This window comes from Pan troglodytes, chromosome 4, assembly GCF_028858775.2.
Source record: "Pan troglodytes isolate AG18354 chromosome 4, NHGRI_mPanTro3-v2.0_pri, whole genome shotgun sequence".
Taxonomy (NCBI): domain Eukaryota; kingdom Metazoa; phylum Chordata; class Mammalia; order Primates; family Hominidae; genus Pan; species Pan troglodytes.
Window position 1 is genome coordinate 138,285,437 of NC_072402.2, and position 17,454 is coordinate 138,302,890.

A 17,454-nucleotide genomic window follows, 5' to 3' on the forward strand; every position below is an offset into this window, starting at 1 on the left:
CAGGCCTTCAGTGATAACACATACTCTTTGGAGTGCCACCTGTGTGCCAGGCTCTGTGCTAAATACTTCAGGTGTATTATTTTATCCAATAACAACCATATGTGGCATTGCCATCTTACAGATTTGGCAACAGTGGATCAAAGAAGTGACCTAACTTGCCCAAATTCTCATGGCTAGTAAAGGTCAGAGCTGACATGGCACATGCCTTTCAATGGTTTGCAGCTCTCCTTGGGGTAAAGTCCAAAGCCAGAGCTGTGGCACACACTTGTCTCTTTAGCCTTGCTTCTGACTACGCACCTGTTCAGCTCCAGCCAGATTGGAGAATTTGCAGTTCCCAGACCCACTTTGCCATTGCTTCCCTCTGAACTTTTGCTTATACTGTTTTGTCTTCTCTGAGAACATGTCCCCACTCCACCCACCCCCCATCAGTTACTGATGAGCAGTAACTGCCCTTGTTAAGCTCAGTGTCCAGTGAATTCCCCTGGCTGATTTCTGCCTGTCCTTTGAGGCTCAACTTAGATTCCATCTCCTCTGATCCACTCCAGCCTGGGTCAGATATGCCTTTTTGGTCCCACACGCCCCTAGATCCCCCATCCCATCACTTAGCACTGAGAATTGCCTCATCTATCCCTGACAAGGCTGTGAGGGCCATGAGAGAGGGTATGAACTGGTCGGTTGTGATTGATGATGGATCCTAGCCCCTAGCACAGTGCCTGGACCAATTAGAGCCTCAAGTCCCCTATTTGACCCTCCTTACCTCCTCTTCAGCCACCAGGCCTTTGACCTGGTCATCTGCCACCTCCTCCTTCTGTTCCAAATGCTTCAGCTTCTCTCGAATCCAAATTTGCTGCTGCTCCCTCAGTCTCTGCCTCTGGGCCTGGGCCAAGAAGAGCAGCCGGGCCACATCTGGTATCTGCTGGGCTCGGTCAGAAGTTCATGTGTGTGCACGGATTTAGGACCAGAGCCCAACTTTTCCAATAGAACCTCATCACCAGGGCTGCTCCCAGAACAACATCCAGGACCTAACTAGCCTGGAAGAGCTTGTAGCCTGGGCAGAGACTCAGGAGGCCATGGTGGGGAGAGGAAGGTAGTGGCCCTGCCAGGAGGTGCCATAGTGCCTCTAAGGATCCTATACCCTTAATCCAATAAGTAGGAAAACAGTCCCTCCCCATGGCCTTGCCTTAGGGGTCTAGTCACCTTCAGGTCCTTTATTTGTCAAAAACTTCATATTTCTCCCTGATATTGGGGCAGGGTAAGCAGGGGCACATTAGCTGGGCTCTGCAGCTCTTCACCCCCCCTACAGCTTCTAGTCGTTCCTGGGGTACATGAGGTATTACCTGTTCCTTAGGGTGCCCGAGAGGATTCTTTTGGTGGAGCCACACCTTAGAGTTGCCATTCTTCCTGCCACTAGAGGAAAATGTAATTAATCACACCAAAGGCAGGGAAGACCTCCCACTCCCAGCTCATCCCCAAGTCCCAGACCCACCTTGGGGCTCTCCCTCAAGGCATGGGCTCTGGTTTACTGGTGACTCTATCACCTGCTGAGAAGATATTAGAAGTGATCGTTCCACACCTTTCCTCCCAGGACAGTGTAGGTTAAGATCAGGGCTTGGAAATCAGACAGATCAGGGTCCCAGCCCCTCCTCTTCTTAGCTGAATGACCTCAAGCAGGTGACTGGCCTAGTCTCCATGTGCTTCTCTATCAAATCGAGCTGATAAAAGTTGTGGAGAGAATGAAATGAAGTACTGCACCGAAAGCACTGGGCAGTAAGGCACTTGCTCAATAAATAGGAGCTACCATGCCTGATTCCCAAGCCCCAAGGCTATAAAAACACGTTCTAAGCAACTATGAAAAAAGAAGAGAAAGGCCAGGAGAGGCTGGACAGGGACAGGGTTTCAACCACCCTGTGATAAATCATGGAAGACCAGAAAGGCCATGCAGCCTAAGGAGATGAAAGAGCACTAGATTAGGAGTCTAAGGACTTGAGTGTGATTATACTTCTGCTGCTCCTGATTATGCCTGTGACCCCAGGCTCACAGGTCTCACATCTTTTCTTTTTCTTTTTCTTTTTTATGACAGAGTCTCGCTGTGTCACCCAGGCTGGAGTGCAGTGGTGCAATCTCAGCTCACTTCAACCTGCGCCTCCTGGGTTCAAGTGACTCTCCCACCTCAGCCTCCTGAGTAGCTGGGACTACAGACATGCGCCACCATGCCTGGCTAATTTTTGTATTTTTTAGTAGGGACGGGGTTTCACCATGTTGGCCAGGCTGGTCTCGAACTCCTGGCCTCAGGTGATCTGCCCATCTCAGCCTCCCCAAGTGTTGGGATTACAGGCGTGAGCCACTGCGCCCAGCCCTCTCACATCTTTTCTTTTTTGAGATGGAGTTTCACTCTTGTTGCCCAGGCTGGAGTCCAATGGCGTGATCTCGGCTCACTGCAACCTCTGCCTCCCAGGTTCAAGTGATCCTTCTGCCTCAGCCACCCGAGTAGCTGGGACTACAAGCGTGCGCCACCACACCAGGCTAATTTTTGTATTTTTAGTAGAGATGGGGTTTCTCCATGTTGGCCAGGCTGGTCTCGAACTCCTGACCTCAGGTGATCCGCCCACCTCGGCCTCCCAAAGTGCTGGGATTACAGGCATGAGCCACCGCGCTCAGCCTCACATCTTTTCTTTAAGCCTCAGTTTGCTCACCTGAAAAGGGCACAGTGCTCTTTCCTGCTTAAAATACTTCTGTGGCTCACCTGTGACCTTTAAGACAAAGTCCAAACACCTCTGTTTTACAAAGCCCTGTGTGACCTGGCCCCTGCTGTCCTCTCCAATACTTCTCTCCTGACTCTTCCTCAAGTTCTGTTCTTCAATAAATTGAGCTACTTGCACTCCCTCAAGGGGACCAAGCACTTTCTTGCCTCTGAGTCTTTGCCTGTCATTCTCTCTGCCTTCAGGTTCTTCACTCATCTTTGTTGACCTCCTTCAGGAATCACTTCCTCCATGAAGTCTTCCATCCCTCTCTTGCCAAGGCTAACTTAGATGCCCCACAGAATTCTGTGTTCATAAGCCTTTCAGAGCACCGATTATGGTGGTGCAATTGTTTCCTCCCAGGAGATTATAAACTCCATGAGGGCAGGGAATTCCCAGGGCCTATGTGGCACTGGGCCCAGCACACAGTGGGTGGTCAATAAGTGTTTGGGAATCAATAAGTCAATGAATGAATGGAGGTCTTCCTCAAAGTGCTTTGGAAAGAGGACAAGAAGGCAGACTGCTCCTTGGAGCATCTGGCTTCTTGGGTGCTGGCTCCACGCTTTTACCACCTATGGAGAAAGGGTTCAAGGTGGGTACTGGCCATGGCTAGCCCAGGTGCCCTCAGGCTTCACCTTGCTCACCTCTAGCTCCCGCAGTGCCCTTCCCAGCTGGCTTAGCCCACTGTCCGTCAGGGTGTCCTCAAGGAGGCCTAAATGCAGGGGCCTCAGGCCAGCCCGGCGGGCCCGAGCCTCTTCTACTGCATCCCACAGGGTGGGCCTCACCTGTTTCACCTGCATCCTCCTTCCTGAGGCCCCCAACAGAGCAGCCTGGAGCAAACTGAGGGAGCTACCTAGTAAAGGGACACTCCAAGTGAATTACTCCTTCCTGTGGACTCCAAAGCACGCTGCTTGTGATACTTTTACTTTTTATTAGTAGTACTATTCATAAAAATATCTAACCCCCACTAGGCTTTTACATATGCTTGATGGCACTTCACTAAGGCTGTTCATGGATTGCCTCTTTTTATCCACACAACACTCCAATCAGGCAGAAGCTCTAATCTATCCTGCCTCCCCTGACATTTTCCAGATGAGGCAATAGAAGCTCAAAGAGGTCAAGCAACTTCTTGGCAAGTGGCAGAGCCTAAACTCAAGCCCATGCCCTTCAACATGATACCAAACTAGCCTGAAGATAAACACGTCTGGCCCTCACTGCTTTATCCTTGTGGGTGTGAACTGCTGTAACCTATCTTCCTCATTCCAAGGGACCTCCCACAGGGGAGGTCTGGGAACTTGCTAGCCAAATGAATGTGGGTTTGTTGATTTTGGAGACGAGGGCCAGACATTTTTTTACTCTTTTATTATGGAAAATTTCAAACATATACAAAGTATAGGAAATCCTGTCTACCTGTCACCTAGCTTTGACAGTTATCAACTCATGCCATTTCTGTTTGATCAATACCCCCGCCTCGACCTCCCCCAAATCCCTGACATCATAACATTTCAGAGGCTTGATTTTTTTTTCTTTTTTTCCACCAGCATCTACATTAAGGACACAGAGGCTTTGTTTTTTTATTTTTTATTTTTTTGAGATGGAGTCTCACTCTGTCGCCCAGGCTAGAGGGCAGTAGCACGATCTTGGCTCACTGCAACCTCTGCCTCCCAGGTTCAAGCAGTTCTCATGCCTCAGCCTCCCAAGTAGCTGGGACTACAGGCACCTGCCACCATGCCCAGCTAATTTTTGTATTTGTAGTAGAGATGGGGTTTCACCATGTTGGCCAGGCTAGTCCTGAACTCCTGACCTCAGGTGATCTACCCACCTCAGCCTCCCAAAATGCTGGGATTGCAGGCATGAGCCACCACACCCAGCTGAGGCTTGATTTTTAATGGGTGTATGAAAATAGGAGACTCCCTTCTCTTCTCTTATCCTCTCTCTCCTCATCTATAAATTAGGCCTGCCTCTCTTTCCTTATTTGTAAATTATATCTGCCTCATGGGGTTGTGGTAAGAATCAAAGGCATTTGTGCAAAAATGCTTGGTAAGTGGTTTAAGGTCTCTGAAGGGTGAGGGGTTACTTTCACTATTGACCTTACTTTGCCTCTCCATTCTCTGTCAGCCTAGGCACTCTGGGGCCCTCTTGGAGGGTCAGACGCTCTCTCTGGGCTGGGGCTGGGGCTGAGGCTGGTTGGGTGATGGGTGAGGCAGGCCTAAGGACAGATCTCAGAGCTTCCCAAAGAACTCCACACTCTCCCCCTGGCCACCTTGGGGGTCCAGGCGAAGAAGTAGGCCACTGTAGTTGTTTCCTTCCAAGAGCCATGAGACAATCCAGGGCAAAGAGCCCTCCGCCTCCTCACCAACAACTTCACCAGCCAACACCCGCAGCAGGGGGCAGTCTCTGCAAGAGGGAGAGGAAGAAAGGCGACGTCCACTGGTGGATGGGGAAAGAAACTGGACAGAGTTACACTCTGACGGAAAGGGCAACTATTTCCAGAAACTTTTGTGTATCACCAGACAGATTTGAAACATTGTACAGATCTTTATTTTATTACTATTATTTTTTAAATTACAAAAGTAATACATTCTCCATGGGCATGGTGGCTCACACCTGTAATCCCAGCACTTTGGGAGGACGAGGCTGGCGAATCACTTGAGGTCAGGAGTTCGAGACCAGCCTGGCTAATATGGTGAAACCCCATCTCTATTAAAAATACAAAAATTAGTCAGGTGTAGTAGCACACGCCTGTAATCCCAGCTACTAGGGAGGCTGAGGCAGGAGAATTGCTTGAACCCAGAGAGCGGAGGTTTCAGTGAGCCAAGATCACACCACTGCCTTCCAGCCTGGGCAACAAAGTGAGAGTGTGTCTCAAAAAAGAAAAATTTTTTTTAAAAAAGAAGTAATAGATTCTCATGGTAAAAAATTTAAATTGTGTACCTGACAAGTGACTTGTACCCAGAATATATAAAGAGCTCTTACAACTCAATAATAAAAAGACAACCCAATTTTAAAATGGGCAAAAGAAGATGACATCAGTGAAAATGGCAGAGTAGGGAACTCCAAGAGTCCGTTCATCCCCAGAAACACCTAGCAAAAACAGCCAGAAACAACCTTATTTTAACTCTGAAAGATAGAGGTTTACAGCAACCAATGCTTAACCAGGAGAAAGGCAACTTAAATATGGTAAGAGATCTCTGTGGTGTTTTAACTTACCCTAGCTCCAACCCCTCCCCAGCACAGGGCTAATCTTGAAGACAGCAGCCCAAATTTCTGGTGGGGGTCCCTGGTTAGGGAGGGAGCAGAGAAGATCTTGATCCCAATGAATTGTGTTTATCTTTTTTGACTGTCTGGAATTTCCCCTGAAGAACTGATGAAAGGGAATTCTCTTTGCTTCACGAATCTCAGAACTCTCTCAAGGCACAGCAGCTACACAGAGGATGTTCCCTGAAAACTGCTAAAGAACAAAAGAACAAGGAACTGCTGCCTGAAGCAAAAATAACAGTTGAGGCAAACAACTGATACCCTGAAAGACTGGGGAAAGTTTGGAAGTGATATTTTTGGGAGAATAAGGGCTTCAAAAAGTTCCCATGTGTACTAGAGAGAGCAGAAAGCACACCCAGGGTAGGACTCATGTGCAGAAAAGGCCCAATAAGACAATAAGCTTTCATCTCTGTCTGGTCTTTGGGCTCAGCACAAGCAGGAAGTGAAGGCTAAAACAGAGCTGTAAATTGCCTGGCTAAGCTTAGGAGTGACTCCACACAGAGCCAATCTGCAAAGACCTAGAAAATTCTTTCTTTTTCTTTTTTCCTTCCTTCCTTCCTTTGTTTTCTTTTTTGTATTCTTCTTTATTCTTTTTGTTTCTTTTTTTATTTGTTTCTTTCTTCTTCCTTTTTAAAAAACAAAACAAAACTTTTTTTTTTAGTCGCAGGCATTTAAGGAATTCTATGTTAGGTCACTGGCTGACTACTAAAATAACAAAATGAAGCCTTCAGTGAATACAAAGAATACAGTCTTCAAAAAAAAAACAAAAAAACCCCACAAAGATAAAGAGAGAATCTTGAAAACAGCAAGAGAGAAGCAGCTTATTATGTGCAATGGATCTTCAATAAGACTAAAAACAGACTTATCCCCAGAAACCATGGGATAACTTAAAGTTGGCCCTTTATATCCATAGGCTCTGCATCTGTGGATTCAAGCAAGCATGAATCAGAAATATTTGGGAGAAAAATGGTTTTGTCTGTACTGAGCATGTACAGACTTTTTATTGTCATGATTCCCTAAACGATACAGTATAACAATTTACATAACATTTACATTGTATTAGGAATTATAAGTAATCTAGAGATGATTTAAAGTATGTGGGAGGATGTACATAGGTTATATGTGCAAATACTATAACATTTTATTTTTTATTTTTATTAGTTTTGTGTGTGTGTGTTGTTGTTGTTGTTTTCCTTTATAGATACAGTTTCGCTCCATCACCCAGGCTGGAGTGCAGTGGCATGATCTCAGCTCACTGCAACCTCCACCTCCAGGGTTCAAGCAATTTTCCTGCCTTGGCCTCCCCAGTAGCTGGGATTACAGGTGCCCGCCACCACACCCAGCTTATTTTTATATTTTTAGTAGATAACGGGGTTTCACCATGTTGGCCAAGCTGGTCTCGAACTCCTGACCTCAGGTGATACACCCGCTTTGGCCTCCCAAAGTGCTGGGATTACAGGCGTGAGCCACTGTGCCAGACTAATTTTCGTACTTTTAGTAGAGACGGGGTTTCACCATGTTGGCCAGGCTGGTCTCAAATTCCTGACTCCAAGTGATCCACCCTCATTGGCCTCCCAAAGTGCTGGGATTACAGGTGTTAGCCACCACGCCCAGCTATTTTTATTAGTATTTTTTTAGACAAGGTCTTGCTCTGTTACCCAGACTGGAGTGCAGTGGTGTGATCATGGCTCACTGAAGCCTTGACCTCCTGGACTGAAGCTATCGCTTCAGCCTCTCAAGTAGCTATTATTATTTTTTGCAGTCTTTTTTAATTTTTATTTTTTTGTAGTGATAAGATCTCACTATGTTGCCCAGCCTGGTCTCAAACTCCTGGGCTCAAGCAATCCTTCTGCTTTGGCCTCCCAAAGGCTGGAATTATAGGCATGAGCCACTGTGCCTGGCCCACACCATTTTATATAAGACACTTGAATATCTGTGAATGTCGATATCTGCAGGGGGGTCCTGGAACCAATCCCCAAAAAGATACAAAGAGACGATGGTATTTAAAGTGCTTTAAAAAATCCTGCCAATCAAGAATTATATATCTGGCAAAACTATCCTTCAAAAATGAAGGCAAAATTATGACACTCCCAGATCAATCAAAGCTGAAGTAATTCATTGTTAGTAGACTTGCCTTACCAAAAATGCTAAAGGGAGTCCATCAGCCTGAAATGAAAGGACACTAGACAGTAACTTGAAGCCATATAAAGAAATAAGGAACAATAATAAGGTAACTACATGTGTAAATATAAAAGCCCATAATATTGCATTTTTGGTTTGTAACTCCTCTTTTTTGCCTACATGATTTAAAAAACAAATGCATAAAACAATAATTGTAAACCTATGATAATGGGCACACAATATATACAGATATAATTTGTGACATTAGCAACATAATGGGAAAAGATGCAGATGTATGGGGTAAAATCTTTATAGATATTGAAGCTAAATTGGAATTAATTCAAGCTGGATTGCTATGTGGTTTTTGTTTTGTCTTTTTTTGTTTGTTTGTTTGTTTGTTTGTTTGTTTGTTTTTAGATGAGGTCTCACTATGTTGCCCAGGCTGGTTTCAAACTCCTGGGTTCAAAAGATCCTTCTGCCTCAGCCTCCTGATTAGCTGGGATTACAGGTGCATACCCTTGTGCCTGGTGAGACTGTTTTAAATTTAAGATATTAGCCGGGCGAGGTGGCTCACGACTGTAATCCCAGCACTTTGGGAGGCTGAGGCAGGCAGATCACGAGGTCAAGAGATCAAGACCATCCTGGCCAACATGGTGAAACCCCATCTCTACTAAAAAATACAAAAATTAGCTGCGCCTGTAGTCCCAGCTACTCCGGAGGCTGAGGCAGGAGAATAGCTTGAACCCAGGAGGCAGAGGTTGCAGTGAGCTGAGATCACACCACTGTGCTGCAGCCTGGAGATAGAGCGAGACTCTGTCTCAAAATAAATAAATAAATAAATTAATTAATTAAATAAAATACATTTAAGATATTAATTGTAATCTCCAAGATGGCCACAAGGAAAATAAGTGGGGTTTTTTTGTTTTGTCTTGCTTTTTTAGACAGGGTATCACTCTGTCACCCTGGCTAGAGTGCAGTGGCACGATCATGGCTCACTGCAGCCTCAACTTTCCAGACTCCAGTGATCCTCCCACTTCAGCCTCCTGAGTAGCTAGGACCACAGGCCTGCGCCACCATGCCTGGCCAATAGAAAAATAACCTTTAAAAATATGGAAAAACCCCTGTTCACTTTGCCAAATGGATTTGTGTCTTTATTGCTCATTAATTGGGGCAAAGGAAATATCCTTTTAAAACTCAGGCAAACTGAGTGTTTGTCTTGTATCCTGTCAGAGGAAAGAAATTGAAAAAGAATAAAAAGGAAAAAAATATCAAAAAGGTAATGTGAAAAAAATCAACACAGCACATTGCAAAAAATCTATTAAATACAAAAGGCAATATTAGAGGAATTAAGAAACAAAAATATATAGCCAAATAGCAAGATGGCAGGAGTTAGTGTTTGTTATCAGTGATTACTTTAAAGGTAAATGGAATAAACTCCCCGATTAAATAATAGAGTTTGGAAGAATAGTTTGTTTTTTTTTTTTTGGTTGGAAGAATAGATTAAAAAAAAAAACCTTAATTTATCTATGTGTTGTCTACAAGAGACTCATTTTATTTTCTTTATTTTTTTAAGAGACAGGGTCTCACTGTGTTGCCTAGGCTGGAGGTACAGTGATGTGATCATGGCTCACTGCAGCCTCAACCTCCCAGGCTCAAGTGATCCTCCTGCCTCAGCCTCCAAGTAGCTGGAACTACAGGTGTGTGCCACCATACCTAGTTATTTTCATTTTTTTGTAGCTATGGGATCTTACTATGTTGCCTAGTCTGGTTTCAAACTTCTAAACTCAAGTGATTCTTCCACCTTGGCCTCCGAAAGTGTTGGGATTACCGGCATGAGCTGCCGTGTCCAGCCAAGACCCACTTTAGATCCAAAGACACAAATAGGTTAAAAGTAAGAAGATGGAAAAAGATACAAAAGAGTCTGTGGTGGCTATATAAGTATCACACCAAATAGACTGTAAGTCAAAAATTGTTACAAGAGACAAAGAAGTATATTATATATTCATAAAAGGTTCAATTCATCAAAAAGATAAAACAAATATAAACACGTATGCACCTGACAATAGACCAAATATGTGAACGAAAAATGGACAGAAATGAAGGGAGAAATAGATAGTTCTACAGTAATAGTTGGAGACTTCAATACTCTACTTTCTTTTCTTTTCTTTTTCTTTTTTTGAGATAAGATCTCACTATATTGCCCAGGCTGGTCTTGAACTCCTAGGCTCAAGCAATCCTCCTGCCTTAGCCTCCTGAGTAGTTGGGATTACAGGTGCATGCCACTACACCCAGCTTCCCCAGTTTCAGTACTAAGTAGAACAAGTAGACAAATGATCAATAAGGAAGTAGAGGACTTAAGTAATACTAAACAATTTAGACCTAAGAGACATGTTTAGAACACTCAATCCCAAAATAACAGAATACACATTCTTCTCAAGTGCTTGGAACATTCTCCAAGGTAAACCATATGCTAGGCCACAAAGCAAGTGTCAATCATATTTAAAAGTTAAAATCACACAAAGTATCTTCTCTAGCCATAGTGGAATAAACTAGAAATGAGTAACAGAAGAGAAACTGGAAAATTCACAAATATGTAGAAATTAAACAACCAGTGGGTCAGAAGAGAAATAACATGGAGAATTAGAAAATACTTTCAGAGAAATGAAAACAAAAACACAACATATCAATACTTATGTGATGAAGCAAAAGTAGTGCTTAGAGGGAAATTTGTAAGTATAAATATCTACATGAAAAAGGAAGCTCTGAAACCAATAATTTAACTGGACACCTCAAGGAACTAGAAAAAGAGAAAAATAAACCCAAAGCTAATAGAAGAAAGAAAAGAATAAAGATCCAAACAGAGATAAATGAAAAAGAGAATATAAAATAATAGAAAATCAATGAAACCAAAGTTGATTCCTTGAAAAAAAAATTTTTTAATGAACAGGAGTGGTAGCTATGGAGCCGCTGGAGGAGAAAGAAATGCAGGTTGCTGCATGGTTAAAATAAATATTTGGAGATCATCCCATTCCACAGTATGAGGTGAACCCACGGACCACAGAGATTTTACATCACCTTTCAGAACCCAACAGGGTCCGGGACAGGGATGTCTACCTGGTAATAGAGGACTTGAAGCAGAAAGCAAGTGAATATGAGTCAGAAGCCTATAGTATCTTCAAGACCTTCTCATGGATAGTGTGAATTTTTCCCCTGCCAATTTCTCTAGCACTGGTTCCAGGTATCTGAATGCATTGGTTGACAGTGCGGTGGCCCTTGAAACAAAGGATACCTCACTAGCTAGTTTTATCCTTGCGGTGAATGATTTGACCTCTGATCTCTTTCGTACCAAATCCAAAGGTGAAGAAATCAAGATTGAACTGGAAAAACTTGAAAAAAATCTAACTGCAACTTAATATTAGAAAAATGTCTACAAGAGGATCTCAAGAAAGCAGAGTTGGATCTGTCTACAGAAAGGGCCAAACTTGATAATCGTCATCAGAACATGGACTTTCTAAAAGCAAAGTCAGAGGAATTCAGATTTGGAATCAAGGCTGCAGAGGGGCAACTTTCAGCCAGAGGCATGGATGCTTCTCTGTCTCATCAGTCCCTAGTAGCACTGTCAGAGAAACTGGCAAAATTAAAACAGACTATACCTTTGAAGAAAAAATTTGAGTCCTATTTAGACTTAATGCCAAATTCCCCTCTTGCTCAAGTGAAAATTGAAGAAGCAAAGTGAGAATTAGATAGCATTGAAGCTGAACTTACAAGGAGAGTAGACATGATGGAACTGTGACAAGAGCCAAATAAACATCCTTTTCCCTAACAAAGTAAATTGAATAGTGCTTTATAGAGTTCTTTTTCCTCTTGGCATTTCTTAATAACAAAATTTTCTGTTTGTAGATTACAGAATGTCATAATTAGTAGAATATGGTTTCTTACTGTGTATTGCATTTTTGTCCCCAAATACATAGTTTTCATATTAAAAAGGCTTTTCTTTCTCTCTCTCTCTTTTTTTTTTTTAGTTGGAGTCTCGCTCTGTTGCCAGGCTGGACTGCAGTGGTGCGATCTTGGCTCGCTGCAACATCCAACTCCCTGGTTCAAGCAATTCCCCTGCCTCAGCCTCTTGAGTAGCTAGAATTACAACCATGCCACCACACCCAGCTAATTTTTGTATTTTTAGTAGAGAAGGGGTTTCACCATGTTGACCAGGCTGGTCTCGATCTCCTGACCTTGTTATCCACTCACCTTGGCCTCCCAAAGTGCTGGGATTACAGAGATGAGCCACTGTGTCCAGCCAAAAAGGCTTTTCTCTTTTAAAAAATTTTAAAATGGACAAACCTTTAGCTAGATTGACTAAGAAAGACAGAAGATTCATATTACTAACATTAGAAATGAAAGTGAGGGCATTGCTACCAACCTTACAGAAGTAAAAAGGATTACAAGAGAATGCCACAAACAATTATATACCAACAAATTAGAGAACTTAGATGAAATGGACAAATTCCTAGAAACACACAAATGATCAAAACTGACTCCAGAAGAAATAGAAATTCCGAATAGACCTATACCAGGTAAAGAGATTGAATCGGGCTGGGTGCAGTGGCTCATGCGTGTAATCACACTTTGGGAGACTGAGGTGGGTGGATCATGAGGTCAGGAGTTTGAGACCAGCCTGACTAACATGGTGAAACCCCAACTCTACTAAAAAAAATACAAAAATTAGACAGTCATGGTGGTGCGCGCCTGTAATCCCAGCTACTCAGGAAGCTGAGGCAGAAGAATTGCTTGAACAAGGGAGGCGGAGGTTGCAGTGAGCTGAGATCATGCCACTGCATTCCAGCCTGGGTGACAGAGAGAGACTCCATCTCAAAAAAAAAAAAGAAAAAAAAAGCGAGATTGAATCAGTAATCAAAAACCTCCCAACAAAGAAAAATCCAGGACCAAATGGCTTCAATGGTGAATTCTAGCAAACAGTTGAAGAATAAGTAACACCAATTCCTCTCACACTGCTCCAAAAAATGGAATAAGAAGGAAGACTTCCTAACTCATCCTATGAGACCAACATTGCCCCAATACCAAAACCAAAGACAACACAAGAAAATAAAATTACACACCAATATTCTTTTGATTGTAGACTCAAAAGCTCTCAACAAAATACTAGCCAATGGAATCCACTGAGTATTAGAAGAATTATACATCATGACCAACTGAGATTTATCCCAGGAATGCAAGGGTAGTTCAACATGAAAATAAATCAATATATAATATACCACATTAATAGAATGAAGAAAAAATATGATGATCATTTCAACTGATGCAGAAAAGCCTTTGACAATATCCAACATCCTTTCATAAGAAAATACTCAACAAAATAGGAATAGAAGGGAAATTTCATAACATGATTAAGGGCATATATAGAAAAACCCACAGCCGATATCACAAGCAATGGTGAAAGACTAAAATCTTCCCCCTCAGATCAAGAACAATATAAGTATGACTACTATCACCACTGCCATTCAACCTTGTATTAAAAGTTCAAGCCAGAACAATCAGGCAAGAAAAAGAAACAAAACTATTGAAATAGGAAAGGAAGAAATAAAACTATCTCAATTTGCAAATGATATAATTTTATATACAGAACATCCTAAAAAATCCACATCCAAAAAGAACTATTAGAACTAATAATCAAATTCAGTAAAGTTGCAGAATACAAAATCAACATGCAAAAATCAGTTGTATAGCCGGGCATGGTGACTCACGCCTGTAATCCCAGCACTTTGGGAGGCTGAGGCAGGTGGATCACGAGGTCAGGAGTTCAATACCAGCCTGGCCAAGATGGTGAAACCCCGTCTCTACTAAAAATACAAAAAAATTAGCCAGGCATGGTGGCAGGGGCCTGTAATCCCAGCTACTCAGGAGGCTGAGGCAGAGAATTGCTTGAGCCCAGGAGGCGGAGGTTGCAGTGAGCCAAGATCATGCCACTGCACTCCAGCCTGGGCGACAGAGCAAGACTCCATCTCAAAAAAAAAAAAATCAGTTGTATTTCTTTTTTCTGTTTTTTGAGATAGGGTCTAGCTATGTCACCAAGGCTGGTATGCAGTGATGTGATCAAGGCTCACTGCAGCCTAGACCTCCCATGTCAGCCTGTTGAGTAGATGGGAGTACAGGCATGCACCATCATGCCCAGCTAATTTTTTAATTTTTTTGTAGAGATGAAGTCTCACTATATTGCCCAGGTTGGTCTCAAACTTCTGGGCTCAAGCAATCCTCCCAGCATGGCCTCCCAAAGTGCTGGGATTGCAGGCATGAGCCACAGTGCCCAGCCGAAAATACTTACTTTCCATACACTAGAAATGAACAGTCCAAAATGGAATTTTTTTTTTTTGAGATGGAGTCTCACTCTGTTGCCCAGGCTGGAGTGCAGTGGCAGAATCTCAGATAACCTCCACCTCCTGGGTTCAAGCGATTCTCCTGCCTCAGCCTCCCAAGTAGCTGGGACTACAGGCACCTGCCACCACACCTGGCTAATTTTTTATTTTTAGTAGAGACGGGGTTTCACCATGTTGGCCAGGCTGGTCTCGAACTCCTGACCCCAGGTGATCCACCCACCTCGGCCTCCCAAAGTGCTAGGATTACAGGTGTGAGCCACTGCTCCTGGCCAGGAAATTTTTAAAATTCCACTTATAATAACATCAAAAATAATAAAATACTAAGAAATAAATTTAACCAAGGAAGTGTAAATCTTATACCCTGAAAACTGCAAAACACTGCTGAAATAAAGAGAACCTAAATGTATGAAAAAACAGCCTGTGCTCATTGTTCATGAATTGGAAGACTTCATATCATGAAGATGACCGTATTCCCCAACAAATCTAGAGATTCAATACAATGCCTATCAAAATCCCAATGGCCGTTTTTTTCTTTCTTTTTTTTTTTTTTTAGAAATGGAAAAGCCAAATCCTAAAATTCCTATGGAATTGCAAGGAGCCCTGAATAGCCCAAACAACGTTGAAAAAAAGAATAAAGTTGAGGGCCGGGCGTGGTGGCTCACGCCTGTAATCCCAGCACTTTGGGAGGCCAAGGTGGGCGGATCACGAGGTCAGAAGTTCGAGACCAGCCTGACCAACATGGTGAAACCCTGTCTCTACTAAAACTACAAAAATTAGCCGGGAGTGGTGGCGTGCGCTTGTAATCCCAGCTACTCAGGAGGCTGAGGCAGGAGAATACTTAAACCCAGGAGGCAGAGGTTGCAGTGAGCCAAGATCACGCCACTGCACTCCAGCCTGGGAAACAGAGCAAGACTCTATCTCAAAAAAAAAAGAAAGAAAAGAACAAAGTTGAAGGACTTACACTTTTCCATTTCAAAGCTTACTACGAAGCTACAGTAAATAATATAGTGTCAGGCTGGGCCCAGTGGTTCACCCCTGTAATCCCAACACTTTGGAAGGCCAAGATGGGAGGATAGCTTGAGCCCAAGAATTTGAGACCAGCCTGGGCAAAGTAATGAGCCCTTATTTCTACAAAAAAATATATTTTTTTAATTAGCTAGGTGTGGTGGTGTGTGCCTGCAGTCCCAGATACTTGGGAGGCTAAGGCAGGAGGGTCACTTGAGCCTGAGAGGTCAAGGCTGCAGTGAGCCTTGACCGCATGACTGCATTCCAGCCTGGGTGATGGAGGGAGACCCTGTCTATAAAACAAAATTAAATTAAGTTAAATTAAAACAGTATGGTATTGCCATGAAGATAGCCTTTGACAAGAACTGACACCTTTTCATGATTAAAAAACATTCAAGAACGTAGAAATAAAAGAGAAGTTTCACAATATGGTAAAGGCTATATAAATCAATGTAATATCATTGAGCGTCTTGACATAAATCCATATATATGTGGCCAACTGATTTTTGACAAGGGTGCCAGGACCAGTCAATTGGAAATAATAGTCTCTTTAGCAAATGGTGCTGGGAGAACTGGATAGAATGAAGTTGGACCATTACTCCATACTAATACAAAAAATTAACTCAAAATGGATCAATGACCTAAATGTAAGAGACAAAGCTATAAAACTATTAGAAGAAAACCTAGGGGTGAATCTTCCTGACCTTGGATTTTGCAATGGTTGCTTAGGTATAACACCAAAAGCATGAGCAACAAAAGGAAAAACAGATAAATTGGGCTTCATAAAAATTTTAAAGTTTAGTGTATCAACGGACACTATCAAAAAAGTAAAAAGATAGCCAGGCGGGGTGGCAGGCACCTGTAATCCCAGCTATTTGGGAGGCTGAGGCAGGATAATTTCTTGGACCCAAGAGGCAGAGGTTGCCAATGATGCCGTTGCACTGCAGCCTGCGCAACAAGAGCAAAACTCCATCTTAAAAAAAGAAGGAAAGAAAGAAAGTGAAAAGATAACCTACAAAACAGAAGAAAATGTTTGCAAATCACGTAGCTGATAAGGGTCTAGTATACAGAATATATAAAGAACTCATAACACACAAGAAAGACACAAATAACCCAATTTAAAAATGGGCGAAGGATTTGAATAGACGTTTCTCCAAAGAAGATCTAGAGATGGCCAACAACCACATGAATAGATGCTTAATATAACTAGTCATTAGGGAAATGCAAATCAAATAAAAATGAGATGCCACTTCAAAACCACTAGGTTGGCCATAATCAAAAACATGGAAAATAACAAATGTTGGTAATTATGGAGAAGTTGGAACCATCGTACATTGCTGGAGGAAATACAAAATGGTGTAGTGCTGTAGAAAGCAGTGTGGTAGTTCCTTAAAAGTTAAACATAGACTTACCATATCCATATGACCCAGCTATTCCACTCCTAGGTAAATACCCAAAATAATTGAAAAGAGGTATTCAAACCAATACTTGTACATGAATGTTCGTAGCAGCACTATTCACAATAGCCAAATGATGGAACTAGATAGTTCCACAACATTGTGAATGTACTAGGAGTCACTAAATTGTACATTATAAAATGGCTAATGGTTAATTTTATATTATGTGGACTTTACCTCAATAAAGACAAACATACAAACAACTTTTAAAACAGTTACCATATGACCCAGCAATACCACTTCTTGGTATGTGTCTGAGATAATTGAAAACACATGTCTAAATAAAAACTTATATGTGAATGTTCATAGCAACATTATTTAAAATAGCCAAAAGTGTAGCTAGGCATAGTGGCTCATGCCTGTAATCCCAGTGACTTGGGAATCTGAGATGGGAGGATCGCTTGAGGCCAGGAGTTTGAGACTAGCCTGGGCAACAAAGTGAGACTACATCTCTAATAAAGGGAGAAAGAAAGAAAAGAAAAGATG

At 42.6% G+C, this 17,454-nt stretch overlaps 1 non-coding gene and 1 pseudogene across 1 annotated transcript; both read left to right on the plus strand.

Moving 5' to 3' along the window:
• The first annotated feature begins 9,232 nt into the window (after window positions 1–9,232).
• Window positions 9,233–9,358, plus strand: LOC112209350 (small nucleolar RNA SNORA27). Its single transcript, XR_002944091.1, has one exon. It is a non-coding gene; the product is annotated as a small nucleolar RNA SNORA27 (small nucleolar RNA).
• A 341-nt stretch (window positions 9,359–9,699) lies between these two features.
• Window positions 9,700–11,910, plus strand: LOC736482 (HAUS augmin-like complex subunit 1; annotated as a pseudogene).
• Window positions 11,911–17,454: the final 5,544 nt, after the last annotated feature.